Raw genomic sequence first — 14,097 nt, forward strand, 5'->3', positions numbered from 1 at the left:
TGGCTGCTGCAGGCGCTGGAGGGACCTAATGAATCTGATAACATCTCCGAGTCCAGGCTGGGAGATGACTCACCAGCCCAAGCCTCATTAGCTCGGGTCAGCCGGGGACTCGGAGGTTCCTTTCTGAAAAGAGAGACACAGACGCCCACCACCCTCCTTGCATTTCAATAACTCTCTTTAAACAAGTAGAAGCCGGTTCCACAAGACCACGAATTTATGTTCTCAAAAGAAAAGCCTTATTGCAGCTAATTAGGAAAGTTTTATTGATTTCCAATAAGATTGGGGGAATTTGAAAATTCTGGGTATTGAGTTGTTGGTTGGAGTTCTGTTGATTCATTCATTTATTTCTGAAATGCCGGCTGCTGCATCACACACATTTCCACAATTCTGGGCATATGTACTCACATGGGACCTGAGCGTCATCACACGAGCCTGCGTGCCCTGGCTGTGCAGTGGCACCATCCACCTTGGTATCATTCAATATGCTATTTACATTTGTAAAGAAAAATGTCATATTTGGATTAGAAACATCAGTCAGAGAATCATGTTAATAATAAAAGAGACAAATCTCTTTTTGAGGATGAAAATGGCATATGCAGCTCATCTTCTCTGAGAGAGAACCACTGCTCAGGCTGGTCCACCCCTCACCATAGGGGACCTCTTTACGGCAGTTGGCATTTCGTCCTCCTTCCTTAAAACTCCTTCTCCCTTGGTTTTGGTGAAAGACCTCATGTCTTGTTTTCCTCCTGCCTCTCTGACAATTCCTTCCAGAATTTTCTTCCAGGCTCCTTTTTCTCTGCATCCCCGATAAGCTGGTGACACACCTGGATTTCTGCTCTGACTGGCTGCTGTACCTCTGCATTTTAAGGAGTCTCATTCACTCCCATGGCTTCAGTCTCTCTCTCTAAACTTATGACTCTCACATCTACCCACCAGAGCCATCCTTCTCCCAAGCTCAAGTCCCAGAGAGCCAATAGCCTGTACATAACTCTATCGGGGAATCCCACATGACCTTTCCCCTTGCTTCTATCCTGCTGCCACCTTGCATTGCCATCAACCACCAAGTCAAGTAACCCAAAAAACTGAGAATGATTCTAGATCACGCTCTCTCCTTCATCTGCCTCAAATGTTGTGACCCTGATAAATGGTCCCCCTGCCTCTAACCTCACTGCCTCCCATACTTCCTTTAACACTTCTACAAAACGCAAATCTGATCACATTAGGTCATACTTAACACTCCTCAGGGTCTTCCAGGCGCCTGGGGATTCATTTCCAGACAGCGTAGTGCATCGTACAAGGCCCTGGGAATCTGGTCCCTGGGTTATTTATCACGGCACCTTCCCTTTAATGTCAATGTCGAGCTCCAGTCAAGCTCCAGTCAACTACTCATAATTCTCCCAGTGGCCTTGTTGTTTTATCCCTCTTTGCTTTTTTTTGAAACTAAAATACCACCACCAACCCTTCAGCCTTTCTCCCTTGTTCATTCGTCGAGCCTCAATTCTCTATCCTCAATCGCCACTCCTTTTCTGAGAGAATTCCTCTCTTCTATGGCCCTGCTGAATTCTGTCTCCCATCACAGATTCTATGAAACCACACCACACAGGTGTCATGTCTGTGGCTCTACTCTACTCTGGCTGTGTGATCTTGACTACCTACTGCACTTCTCTTTGTCTCACTTTCCTCATCTTTAAAATGGAAACAGCAATACCCACCTCAAAGGGCTGTGTTCAGGATTAAAGGAGTTGATATATTTAAAGCCCTCAGAACAGCATCTGCCAGAGTGACTGGCACATAGTAGGTTTGTCACTAAATGTGAGAGTAAAGAGATGCAATAAATCTGTCATTGTTGGACTCATGAGATCCCAGTGGACGTGGCTCACCCATTTGGACATAAGCTTCTTTTTCCAACCTTACCAAATACTAAATCTGAAAGACTTTTTTATTTTAAAACATGTTCGTCTTTTTATTGGTTACTGTACATTCATTTTGCTATAAAGTTTTACCTTTAGTTTAAACCTAAATTTAAAATCTTCTCGTCATGTAGAAATCAGAATAGTACTAACCTTGAGAGAGTGAATATTGACTAGGAAGGAGCATCCAGGATGATGGAAATGCTCTGCATCTTCTTGACTGAGTGATGGCTACACAGGTATCTGCGTATGTGAAAAATCCCTCCAACTCTATACCTGAGAATCTGGATCCTTTACCATATGCAAGCTGTTCCCCAAACAAAAGCAAAAGAATACACACCATCAAAATATACCATGTGAAGATGCTGATCTGTAAATTTTTCTCCGAGAAGCTGATCCTGTGTCATTTTGAAATGTGAATTTTACACTACCTGTGATCTAGGAAAAGAGGGAGTAAGAAGGAGATCAGAGAGTTAAATCTTTTCCACGACTCTTTCTACACACATTGTCTCTAAAAAGTGAGAGGAAAGAAGAATGTCTAAATGAGTTGAGAAAGGGCTAATTCTGTTGGGTCTGACATACTCAATATCCAGACATGCTGGAGAGATTAGGGCTCCAGAAAAGGAGGGGGACATAGGTCATAAGAGAAGGTTATTAGGAACATATCAAGAGACCCAGTTCTCCTATAGAAGGAGTTTCCATAGATAGGAATTCCACTGATGTTCGGACCTATCTTCTTGTTCAACATATTCCTTACCACAGCAATTACTAGGCACTCAGTGACTGGTGCAGTCTCCTGCTTCTCCTTCAGTCCCTTGAACTGGAAAAAAATAAAGCATATATACACACACTAGTGATCAGAGCTCTGAAAAAAGAAGGACTCCAAACTCCTTTGGCTGCTCTCCTCTCCCTGAAAGCTTGGTGTGAGGGTGCCAGTCTGGACACGGCAGTGAGGACCTCCCATGTCATGTGAAGAACAAACGTGTCTTACCAAGCTTGCTCTCTCCAGGGACCTTGGACCCTGGCTGCTTACATGTGCTTGAAAAGCAGCCCTGAGAGCAAAATGATTTATGTACAGTTATGCATACAAATATTTGTTATTGCATCAAGGACCACCTCTTAGGGTTTGCTGTAAAGGAACCACAACTCTACCTAAGAAAACAAAGGCAGGAGGCATGTTTCCTAAAATAGGAAATAACTGTGTTATCAGCCTTCCTATATGTCTGACAGGGCAATATTCTGAATTTTTCAGACGTTATCTATCATTTTCTGAGTCCTTAGTGTCCCATGGTTGCCATGGTTGCTCAAGAGGCCCACCTTCCAAAGGGGAGCTTAGGACTTCTTCCAGAAGGGCTGGATGTCTGTGTTTGTCCCACAGTAGTGAAGGCTTCGATCCACACTAAAACCTGTGCACAGTGTTTGCAGCAGCTTTCCTAATGCAAATGGAGAACAGGTTAACGGTTGCTAGAGGTTAGGGAAGGAAAAGGAGTGCAAAGGAATTGGGTGTAGCTATAAAAGGGCAACAGGAGGGATCCTGGTGGTGGTGGAGTTGCTCTATATTTTGATCATTTCTGTATCAATGTCAAGGTCCTGGTTGTAATACTGTACTATAGTCTTCTGAGATGTTACCCTTGGGGGGAAAACTGAGTACAGAATAAGCCACAAAATCTCTCTGTATTATTTCTTACAATTGCACATGAATTTACCATTATCTCAAAATAAAAAATTAGCTTAAAAAATGAAAAGAAAAGAAGGGATGCCTCTGATATGCAAGATAGGATCATGGGGCATCTGGATGGGGGATGCTTGATGAGCTGGGAAAGGTCCACCTCTCAGGAACCACCTCTTAGGGTTTGCTGCAGAGTAAAGGAACAGAGATCCTGCCTGGGAGTGGAAAGGCATAAGTTTTGCTGCTCCTGGATAGACGGAGGACATGATACAGGGGAAATGGCAGCTCACCCTTCTCAGACCAGAGGAAGGTGGGAAGGAGATGGGGAGAGAGAAGAAAGAGGGCATATCAGGTGGAAATGGTCTACATTTCCCCTCTCTGTACTTTTTGTTAGAGAGGGACAATGAGTGCGACAGCATGAGAGGTCCCTTGCCCTCACTCTCCTTTGAGAGTTCTAGAAGTTTTCAGCAACCTGAGCAGAGGATTAAGAGCATTGAGGCTCAATCAGGGAGCAGAAAATCCTGCGTGTTTTCCTTCTGAGCCACCTAATTGAGTTAAGACAACTGTAGATTTGAGCAGAGAATGCTGGCATGGCAAGTAGCTACCAGGAGGGCAGAGGATGTCACCCAGGGACCAGAACCCCAAATCAAGAACCCTAGCTCTTCCCTCTGCCAAACACACAGACACTCCTGGTGAGGAGGAGCCGGGAAGGGGAGGGGGCTTCCTGGGTGGTGTGCACATGGCTGGGCAGGGAGGTTGACGTGCCCCGCTTTCACAAGGAGAAGGCAAAGAGTGTCTGCACTTCCAGAGCTCACGCTATGTGTATCCTTTGTAATAAAACCGTAATCATAAATATAGCATTCTCCTGAGTTCTGCAAATTGTTATTTTGAACATGAGAGGTCCGTGGGAATCCCCAAGTTTATAGCCATTAGGTCAGATGCAGGTGGCCTGGGGACCCCAAAGTGCAGCTGACTTCTGGAGTAAGGGCAGACCTGTGCAGGCCTAAGCCTTTAACTCTTCTATCTCCAGGGTCAGCACTGGGACTGAACTACAGCACACCCAGGTGAGGTAGAAGCAGAATCGCATCCCAAGCTCCAGCGCTCTCCACAGTCTGCTCGGCAGGTGGGGGCTCCCCGCCATGTCCCACCGCACCCTGCAGGGCCTCTAACCTAGTTTCTCCCATATACTTGGGAATTCATTTGTTGACGTGAAGGTCCCTCCCACAAGACTGAGGCTATTCTTGGGGAAGGACCACTGGCACATTCAGGTTTCATGCAAACTGAAGCCTTAGCAATGCAAAGAGGGGCCCTCTTTACACATAGACATATTTTACAAAAACTTGTGACCACGTGAACACATTGTTCGGACCCTCCCCAGGGCTTGGAAGAGGCCAGGAGTGCAGTGAGGGGCCCTGAAGCTTAAGCCTCATTAGCTTCACAGCAAATCTGCTCCTGGCATCTAATCCCTCCCTGGCATCCGGCTCGCAGTGGACATTTATAATCCATTTAGTGAGTGAATGAAAGATTAAGCGGTGTAGCCGCAAACACAGATATGAGAAACAGTAAGGCATTTCTTAACTTTACATTTAAAAAATGATTGGACTCCTTCTATTTAGATGACAAGGGCTCTTTTTTCCCCTTTGGGGACTGACCTCACTTGCTATTTTTGCCCGAGTCCCTGAAGTGGGATTTGCAAGGATTTATAGGCCATGATAACCAGGTCCAAACACACAGAAGCTAGTGAATTTGGTGATCTGCTATTTGCAACCAGATTAGAAAAATCCCCGAGGAACTTGTGCTTTCATTTCCATGTTAAATCGCAAAAGAACTAAAGAGACAGAGCTAAAATGCAAATTTAGGGCACATTTTAAGTATAGGGGATTTAAGGCCTTTGTCGCAGAGCCAAGGGCTTTCTCTCCCTGGAGAATCCAAGCCATTAGGCTGCCCTGATGATTCCGGGGTTTTATAACACCATAGTTTGAGGCTTTTGCACAGTGATCCAGCACTGAGAAACGTGTGATGTAGCACTTCATGCCTCTCATGCCTTAGTGAATTCTACAACCTTGAATACTTCTTAAAGTCACTCTTTCTTTCTCTTCCTTCGGGAGGCCCTCGAAGTAGGTGTGAGATAGGCAAAGGGGGTCCTGGATGTGGGATCACACCTACCTGAATCCTGCTGCCCGCAGACCTTTCTCACCAGGTGTGCCATTCAGACTTCTCCAAGCCTCAGTTTATCGAGAAGACCCCAGTACTCAACAGCTTCCACCATCTTGGCATCTTCCCACACTCCTGGCATCATCTCAAGCTTGTTTTGTATAAAATAGGAACCCCGAATTTTCATCTCAGGGAGGTGAAGAGTGACACCTGCAAAGTTATTTGGAATCACTCACCCGGCTTCTCTCTCCTGCTCAGGGATAAGGGGGTAAAGCCGTAAGGGTCACTCTCAAACCTAGGAAACCAAGGCTACTCATGGGCACCTGAGAACAACTGGAATATTCAGTAACGTTCTGCGAAAGGCCCAATGAAGGTAGATAGCTCACCCCAGGAAATGCAATTAGGAGTTGGAAATCACACAAAGATAAACTCGAGAGAGTCAGACAGTAAAATAAAGAGGTCATGTGCAAGAGAGAGGAATATCTCCATAGGGAAGGAGGAGGCCCATGTTGCCTCTGAGGTGCCAGGAACTCATTATTGAAAAGCTAAAATGTTGTTGACTCAACGTCGCCCACAGAAGGAGCTGAGCTCCTTGGCTGTCCTTGCCGGGTCTGCCTTTCAGGCCTCTGAGGCCCCTCCCCAGGCAGAGTCGATGAAACGGTCATTCGTGCCGGGGTCACTGAGAGTTCAGATCAGCCTGCAGCTCTCCAATTCACAGCAATAAGGGCTGGATGTGTTTCAATTAGGTTCACAAGACTATGAAGTCATGCTGGATCCCACTCAGCTGATTAAAAATAATCGCATTCCATTTTAAGAGAACTTGAGCATTTTGAGGGTAGGAAAAATTCTAATTAATTTTTTTATATGATTGCCTCATTCTAACTATTCAGGAGATGGCAAAGGAAACTAATATTTTTCCAGCCTCTACTATTGTCTAGGTACCAGGCTGCTTGCTTTTCCTCCGTTACTTCCTATGATTCCGACATCTAATCTGGAAGGCAGAATTACTATCCCCATTTCAGAGATAAGGAGACTGCGGTTCCAAGAGCTTAAGGTGACTTATCTAAACCTACACAGCTGGGAGAGACAGAGTCCAGCTCTAATCTTGGGTCCGTGCAACTCCACGTCCCACACCCTGTCCCTTGTGCGGGCTGCCATTTGGCGAGGGGACTAGACCCAAGCCCTAAAACTCACTTCCTTTTCTCTGGGCCTCCTGTGGTCTTCTTCCCTCTGGACTCAACTTTCCTGAGGATCGTCTGAGGTGGTTAGGCAGAGCTGGCAGCAGGACCCAGGTGGTGCGGCGCCCCCGCCACCAGGCTGAGTAGTGGATGTCATAATGCCCAGGGGCCAGGCTGGTGAGGCTTGACCAACACTGAGGGGATTTTCAAAATGGAAAGTGCCCAAGGCTAGTTTAACATCATTCAGTTTCTCAGAAAATAGCTGTGCTCTCACTTTTCTTCGAGGGAATATGCTGTGATTAATGTGCTAATATACTGCTGGCTTTATTTTTCTACCCACCACACATTTTTGGAATACGTTCCTCAAAGGAAACAGACAAAAGTTTTCACATATTCTGTATCAAATCTCACCTTGGGGTTCAGTTTTCCCACCACTGTGCATCTGTTCACACTTTTCCTCCTGCCTGGAATGCCTGTGTAGCCATTTTCTTCCCTCCTCCAAATATAGTCATTCTTCAAGGCTCAGGAGAAAGCCCCTTTCAGCGCAGTCTAGCCTGCATCTTCAGCAGGACGCCGCCTCTGTTCCTCCGACCTTTGGCATCTGCTCCTTCGGCAGCACTTCCACACTGCCTGTGCCCTTGGTTGATCCCTGTGTGCTGGGAGCTCCTTCCAGTCTCCTGCTCTGTCTCATATCCTTCATAGTTCCTGGCAGATCCTGCTTGAGGTAAAATAAAAAGCAAGAGCTGTGCATCCAGACAGACTCACCTTACCTCAGTTGTTCCACTTTGTACAAGTCCCTTAGCCTTTCTTGGTCTCTCCTTTGGCACCTGCAAGTTCCTGCGCCACAGGGTATTGAAGGAGCCATTTTGTCCTTTGGATATATGACCATGGCACAGTGACCACCCGCTTGTCCTCAGTCCGAGAGGCTAGAATACAGCAGGCCACTGAGTTATAACCTCCGGGACGCACAATGAGGCCTTGTCTCCTCAGGCCAGGGCCCTCTTGCCCCTTGCCAGTTGTTCTCTGCTGCCCTCTGGGCAGCGGCTGAGGCAGTGAGGGGACGGTGTCCGTCAAACTGGCATAGGCAGGACCCACAGCTGGCAGTCCCCCTCGGCTTTGGGTATTTGAGAAAGGGACTTTCTCCTGAAATCAATGTGCTACAGGACTGGGACACACTAATCAAATTCGTGGACAACTGAGACAGAACAAAACAAAAGAGCTGCCTAGTGCAAATTTCTCCCTTTCTACTAAGAAGGAAACTTCTAGCCGGGATTCTCCACGTAGCCTGTCGGCCTGGTCTTCTGACAGGAGCATCTCAGTGGAAAGTACACTAAACACTAGGAGCATTCTGGGGGAGCCCAGAGTTACAGCAAAGGGCTCCAGGGGACCCCAAGGGGTCATCCAGAGATAGCACATCGCTAGAAAAGAAAGACAACTTCTGCTGGCTCCGCAGGTGACCTGCCCTGGTGGACATCCAGGCCCTGTGACCAATCTTATTGCTTTTCTAACATGCCTTGTCACTCACCAGCACTGCTGTCCTCTGAGTATTGTTTATTTCAGATACATTTTACCTTCCCAGACAAGAGATTTCCCTAGATTTCATTTTAAGTGACTAATATTCACATAGCATTGCCCTATTCACAGAATGCCTTCATAGACATTATGGCCTTGAGCTGTTGTAACTGGCTGCGAGGAGGGGAACATTGTTTCTATTTAACAGATGAGGAGATTAAAGGGCAAAGTCACCTGGTCACTCGGAGTCACTCCCTCCAAAGCCTTCACTCAGGAAGAGCAGAATCAAGATTCAAACTCAGTTCCTTGACTGCAAATACCCTGTTCCTCCCATCAACTATACTTGTAAAACCCTTCTTTGTTTACTGAGCACGTTACCCAGCTCTCCAAACAACCTGGGAGGGACATCCTGCCCATTTCCATGTGGAAGCTCCAGGAGAAAGTGGGAGCTCCATGTGGTGGAGGCTCCGTCTGTCCATGGCTCTCTGTCAAGGTCCCAGAACACTTCCTGAAAACAGGAGTCCATCCATAAACATTTTACGAATGAAAGAGTGAAAGATACAGAAAGATTAAGTTACTTTCCCAAATTAGGCAGCTAATGGACGCAAAAGCTAGGAATTGAGTCCTGGTTTCTTGCTGTAAACCTAATGATATTCCCCATGCATATTTTGTTTCATACACTGACTGCAAGACCACTTTTCCTGTTATTAGAAGCAGCACTTACTCTTACAAATGTCCCCAAGGGAAGGAAGTCGGAAAACTAAAACTGTTTTCTTGGGCACCGTATCTCACCATTCCACATCCCTCCAAAGGGAGTTAGTGTCTTCTTGTACAGACAAGAAAATGGAGTCTTAGCGAAATGGTACAACTTGCACACTGGGGGACACACATGCCATAACATGCATTACATGAACATGGAGAGAAGCAGTGACAGGGTCTACACCCCTACGGGGTCCTGTGACAGTACTAATCTGTGTGTGACTTTGCTTCTCTCATTTGAAAGAAAACATTAACAGATTGAGTAGTAGGCCTAGCCACTGTGAAGCAGTTAGAGAATATGACTAATGTGCAATTTCTGAAGAGCTGACATGTAGTCAAGCTTAGGGGTGTTATGATAATATAAGGAAACAAGAAATCCTGAAGATGCGCAATAGTTAGGGAAGGCTTTGCAGAGGATGTGGGATTCAGGCTCATTGTATGGAACAACGAAAGCCTCCAGCTTCTGCCACATGCTACCTGGAACATGAACAACAACTTAACCTAGCTTTTCCCAAGCAAAATGGGGATGAGAATCACCCTTCTGGGGCAGGGCGAGGAGGAAATGAGATAGTCTTAGAGTACTTAGCTTGGCAGCTGGCTCTCCATAAGCACCCAGTAATGCTCTCTGTAGGAGTAATACTGCACATGATCAGCATCCAGTGTTCAGAGCCGAGGCCCTTGCTCCTGCCTCTATTTCAAATACAAGCTCAAGGATCTTCTCTTGTGTGAATCCTGCCTGACCTCCCCACAGAGGAACAGCGACCTCCTCCACAGCACACAAACTCGTGTTGGTACCAGGTTCTCCTCTGACACCTGCCCGCGGGCCTTTCTGCCCCATTTGAGGTCTTCCTTCTGGGCAGAGGGTGATTTCATAGATCTCTGTCCTCAGCGCCAGGACAGGGCCTGGCACATTTTAGGCACTTGTCAAATGATTGGCCAATAGGCTAGGGATTCACAGATGAGTGAGAAAATGGACCCTGATTTTGCAGCACTCATATGTAAATTTTAGATTATTTTAGATATCTAGATGGTGATTTATTCTATAAATATTCATTGAGCACCTACCAACGTGCTAGGCAGGGTGTTCAAACTCTGGAGCTAATATTCCGTTTGCTTCCTTGAAAAACATTCCTGGTCCGGTGGAAGGGCAAACAGATAAAGCAATTACACTACATTACAGAACTTGGGACCCTCCAAGGACCCCAGTCTCCTGACTACCGGAAGGATCTAAGTCTACTCAAACCCTTAAGTCATCATTACATGAAACATTTTATCTGTTTTCTAAGGCTGCCATCAGTCTGCACAAGAAGAACAGACATGTTCTTGAACATGCTGGTGAATATGTCTCAGCCTGGGACCAAAGGAGGAGGAAAAAAGAGAAAAGATCCTGGCCTCCGGGAGATGAACAGCAATGTTACAGGCCCAAGTTAAGATATGTCAATAAGGCACGGCAGGAATTAAGCTGAGATCCCGGAGCAAGGTGAGGGAGGTCACCAGGAGCCCCGGAGGGGACAGGCTGGTGAGAGCAAGCATTTACACTTCAGTGGCAGGGACTTGGGGCAAACTAGAGAAGGGGGATAGAAACACATGCACGTGATTTCTGTTCCTGTGTCTTTGTCCCGACCAGCTCAACGTCCATGGGCACGTGTCAGGAGCAGGCTGGCATGGGGCAGAGCCTCATAAACGGCAAAGTCTAAGGGTTTGCTTTTGAATCTCTGAGATTCCTCAGGGCAGGGGGGTTCTAGTACCGAGCAGTTCACTAACGGTTGGAGACCAGCAGCGGAATAAAATGGGAGGCATGTCACAAGAGAGGAGAGCACAGTATGCCACAGTGGCCGCAAGGAGGGCCCAGCAGCTCCGTGGCAGGAGGTGGCCAGGGACAGAGCAGCAGACTTAGTGGAGGAGATGTTGGAACTGAGAGGGGGAGGAATGAAGGGAGATCTGCCACCGAAAGCGGGGAAAGAAAGTCTTAAGCGGAAGAGGGAATTAAAGGATCAAAGGCCCAGGCTGTGGAGAAGTGTGGCGGGGAGGGAAGGTGAGTAGGCTCCAGCTGTGGGGGCTGTGATGGGAGCAGCAGAGATGAGACTAGGAGAGCCCAAGCCTGGGTGCCAGGCTCCGGTGCACCCTGCTGAGATTGGACTTGTCCCATGAGCATCCAGCACTTATCCTAACGTGGTATACGGTTTACTTTTTCATCCTGTCTGCTGTTATCTTTCTTCCCCTCCTCCAGGAATGTAAGTTCCCTGAGAATTTTATTCACTGATAAACCCCCAGTTCCTGTGCCCAAACCTGGTGCATTATACACGTCCAATAAGACTTACTGAATGAATGCGGGCTAACTGCATAGCAATGTGCCCAGTGTCTAAATGTCAGCTATTACTAGCTATTCTGCCTAATATAACATATTATTTATGCTCTCAAAATGCATGCTCGGTCTGTTTTTGGAAGAGCAGGTGAACATGAAGACATGGCTTTATGATTTTATTCCACCTCTGATTTACCTTTCAGTAATTTTCATGAATCCCCCCCTACTTCCCTCCCTCCACCTCACCACCCCCATTAATTTCTTCTGGGGCAAGAACAAACCCTTTTACAAGTTCATTCCGACACTAGAGCCCCATCCTAGGGCATGTGAGGATAACGCATGCACGGAGCGTCAATAGAAATATTTATCCCGGGTTTCCTGCATGTCGGGCTCTGACAGCTTGCCTTCTGTCTCAAAACCATGTTCATGTCAATAAATCTGCTAAACTCCTCCACCAACCTGCTCACTCTTCCCACAGCAGAGAAGCTGTGAAGAATGGCTGCTCTGTCTTAAAAAAAAAATAGTACTACTCCCCAGGGCACACTTGAAGTGCACCTTGGTAGGAAATGTCTTTGAGGACTTTGTATAATTCTACCTGAGCTCAAAAAGTTAGATGCTGACCCCAAAGTGCTGTAAAGCTGCAGTTGTATGGGAAGTGGGAGACAGTGTGTGTGTGTGTGTGTGTGTGTGTGTGTGTGTGTGTCTATGTGAGATGTGTGATGTGTGGGTGTGTGTGGTGTATGTGATGTGGTGGGTGCCTGTGATGTGATGTGTATGGTATGTGTGTGATGTGTGGGTGTGTGTTGTGTGTGTGCAATACGTAGTGTGTGTGATATGTGGTGTGTGATGTGTGGTGTGTGGCATGTGGATGTGATGTGTGTGTGTGATGTGTATGGTGTGGTGTGTGTATTTCTGTGGTGTGGCGTGTTGTGGCAACTTTCCTTTGCATAGGTCACAGTGTGATGATGGATCCAGTTATGTTCCTAAGTTTCGGCTCAACTTGAAGTTCCTACCATCCTGATGATGCTTTCACATTTTTGAAGATGCATGTGGTCCAGTGGAATAAGCCACAGGCTTTGGATACATGTAGCCTGGAAGTGGATTCCAGCTTCATCCACAGATGTGTGAAATCAGATATGTTATTTAACCCTCTGAGCCTCATTTACCACATCCACGGTCTGAGGAGAACAACTCTTAGAAGACTGTTGTGAGGGTTAAACAAGAAAATGGCCATAAAACACTAAGTTCAGTATCTGACACCTAGTATGCACTTCACAGAATAGGCTGGGAGCTTGTCCTATTCATCTGACACAGGCTAGGTGCTCCTTGTACAACAATGTACCGAGGAAACAATGTACACATTACTGTTGCTCCTTGGTGACAATGGAGGTGAAGAGAGGATGGCAGAATTGAGAGAAGGGAAGGAAGAAGGCCAGGTATTCCTATGTTCTGTTTACTGTCTCCCAGGGTTGAAGATTCCATTGACAGCTTCTGCTGAAGGCTCCCACAGTAATAGGACAAGACAGTGAGGCTGTAAGTCCCACTCCCTCCCAACAACTGCTGAAGGCACTGCCCCTTCATGGCAAGAGAAGGTGCCCGTTCCAATTGCAGCCACCATGAACTCATGTTCTGACATGCTCCTTTCAGACACTCTGGAATTGAACTTGAAGCAGTCCCTTCTCTTTCTGGGCCTGTTTTTCAAAATTAAAGGAAGTATTTCAATTAGACTGAGTGATTTTCAAACCATGCTGCAGGATCTCCCCAGGGAGTATGTGTGCAACTGGAAGAGAGGATGCAAAGAGGGAAGCCCTGGGACCACTCCTGTCTTCAAAATAAGCAACTCTATGTTTACCTGTTTTGGGTACTGGGCTCCTGCCTCCCACAGGAGATTTAAAAGGAACAGTGGATGCCATCTAAAGCTAAAATATGAACAGAACAAAATCAAACAAACATGAATCCAACTGGCATCATGACAAAATCACTTTTCCAAAAAGCAACAATGAGATTGGACAAAGCTGCCCAAAACACCCATTGCAGTCCTCTGGAAATCAACCAAAGTCATACAACAAACTGGGGAGCATTTATTCAGAAAACTACAGATTTTCTTGTAAGATCAGCAGGAATCTATGGTGTTCTTACTCAGAGCTGCTGTCATGTCCACCCTCAAGTCTGTAATTCTTCAATCAGGTTGGTTCACATTGTGAAAATACTGTTTTGCTATCACTTCCAGAGGGCCTCACGTGATTTGAGGCATTGTCAGTTCGAGTGACAAGGAAACAGGAAGAGCAGGTAGCTGAGGTCCTTTTGGAGCAAGCAATAGACTAATGGACTAGGCCAGGAATGAATCGGCAGAATAGTCCAAGATTTTACAGGGAGTCACAGGAGGTGAAGCAGCCATGATGGACCTTGGCAAACTCCCACATACCCTGGGCTGCCCACAGGTCATGCACATGCGCAGCAGAGACAGCAACAGGCGCAAAGCACCCACACTTTCCTGGCCTTCAGAGCCTGCATGCTCACTTGTGCAGAAGAGATATGAGAGGTGAGGGAGCCCAGTCAAAAGAAAAGCCAGAGCAGACTTGAAAATGCACTCTCCAGGGGCCAGCTCAG

The 14,097-nt window shown here is 46.6% G+C and overlaps 1 long non-coding RNA gene across 1 annotated transcript; it reads right to left on the bottom strand.

Annotated features, from left to right (window-relative positions):
* Positions 1-246: 246 nt before the first annotated feature.
* Positions 247-7,041, bottom strand: LOC139075831 (uncharacterized). Its single transcript, XR_011526713.1, has 4 exons — positions 6,928-7,041; positions 5,746-5,943; positions 3,228-3,343; positions 247-2,730 (listed from the first exon to the last, which is right to left on the bottom strand). It is a non-coding gene; the product is annotated as an uncharacterized lncRNA (long non-coding RNA).
* Between the last annotated feature and the right edge of the window lie 7,056 nt (positions 7,042-14,097).

Source organism: Equus przewalskii, chromosome 14 (genome assembly GCF_037783145.1).
Source record: "Equus przewalskii isolate Varuska chromosome 14, EquPr2, whole genome shotgun sequence".
Classification (NCBI taxonomy): Eukaryota; Metazoa; Chordata; class Mammalia; order Perissodactyla; family Equidae; genus Equus; species Equus przewalskii.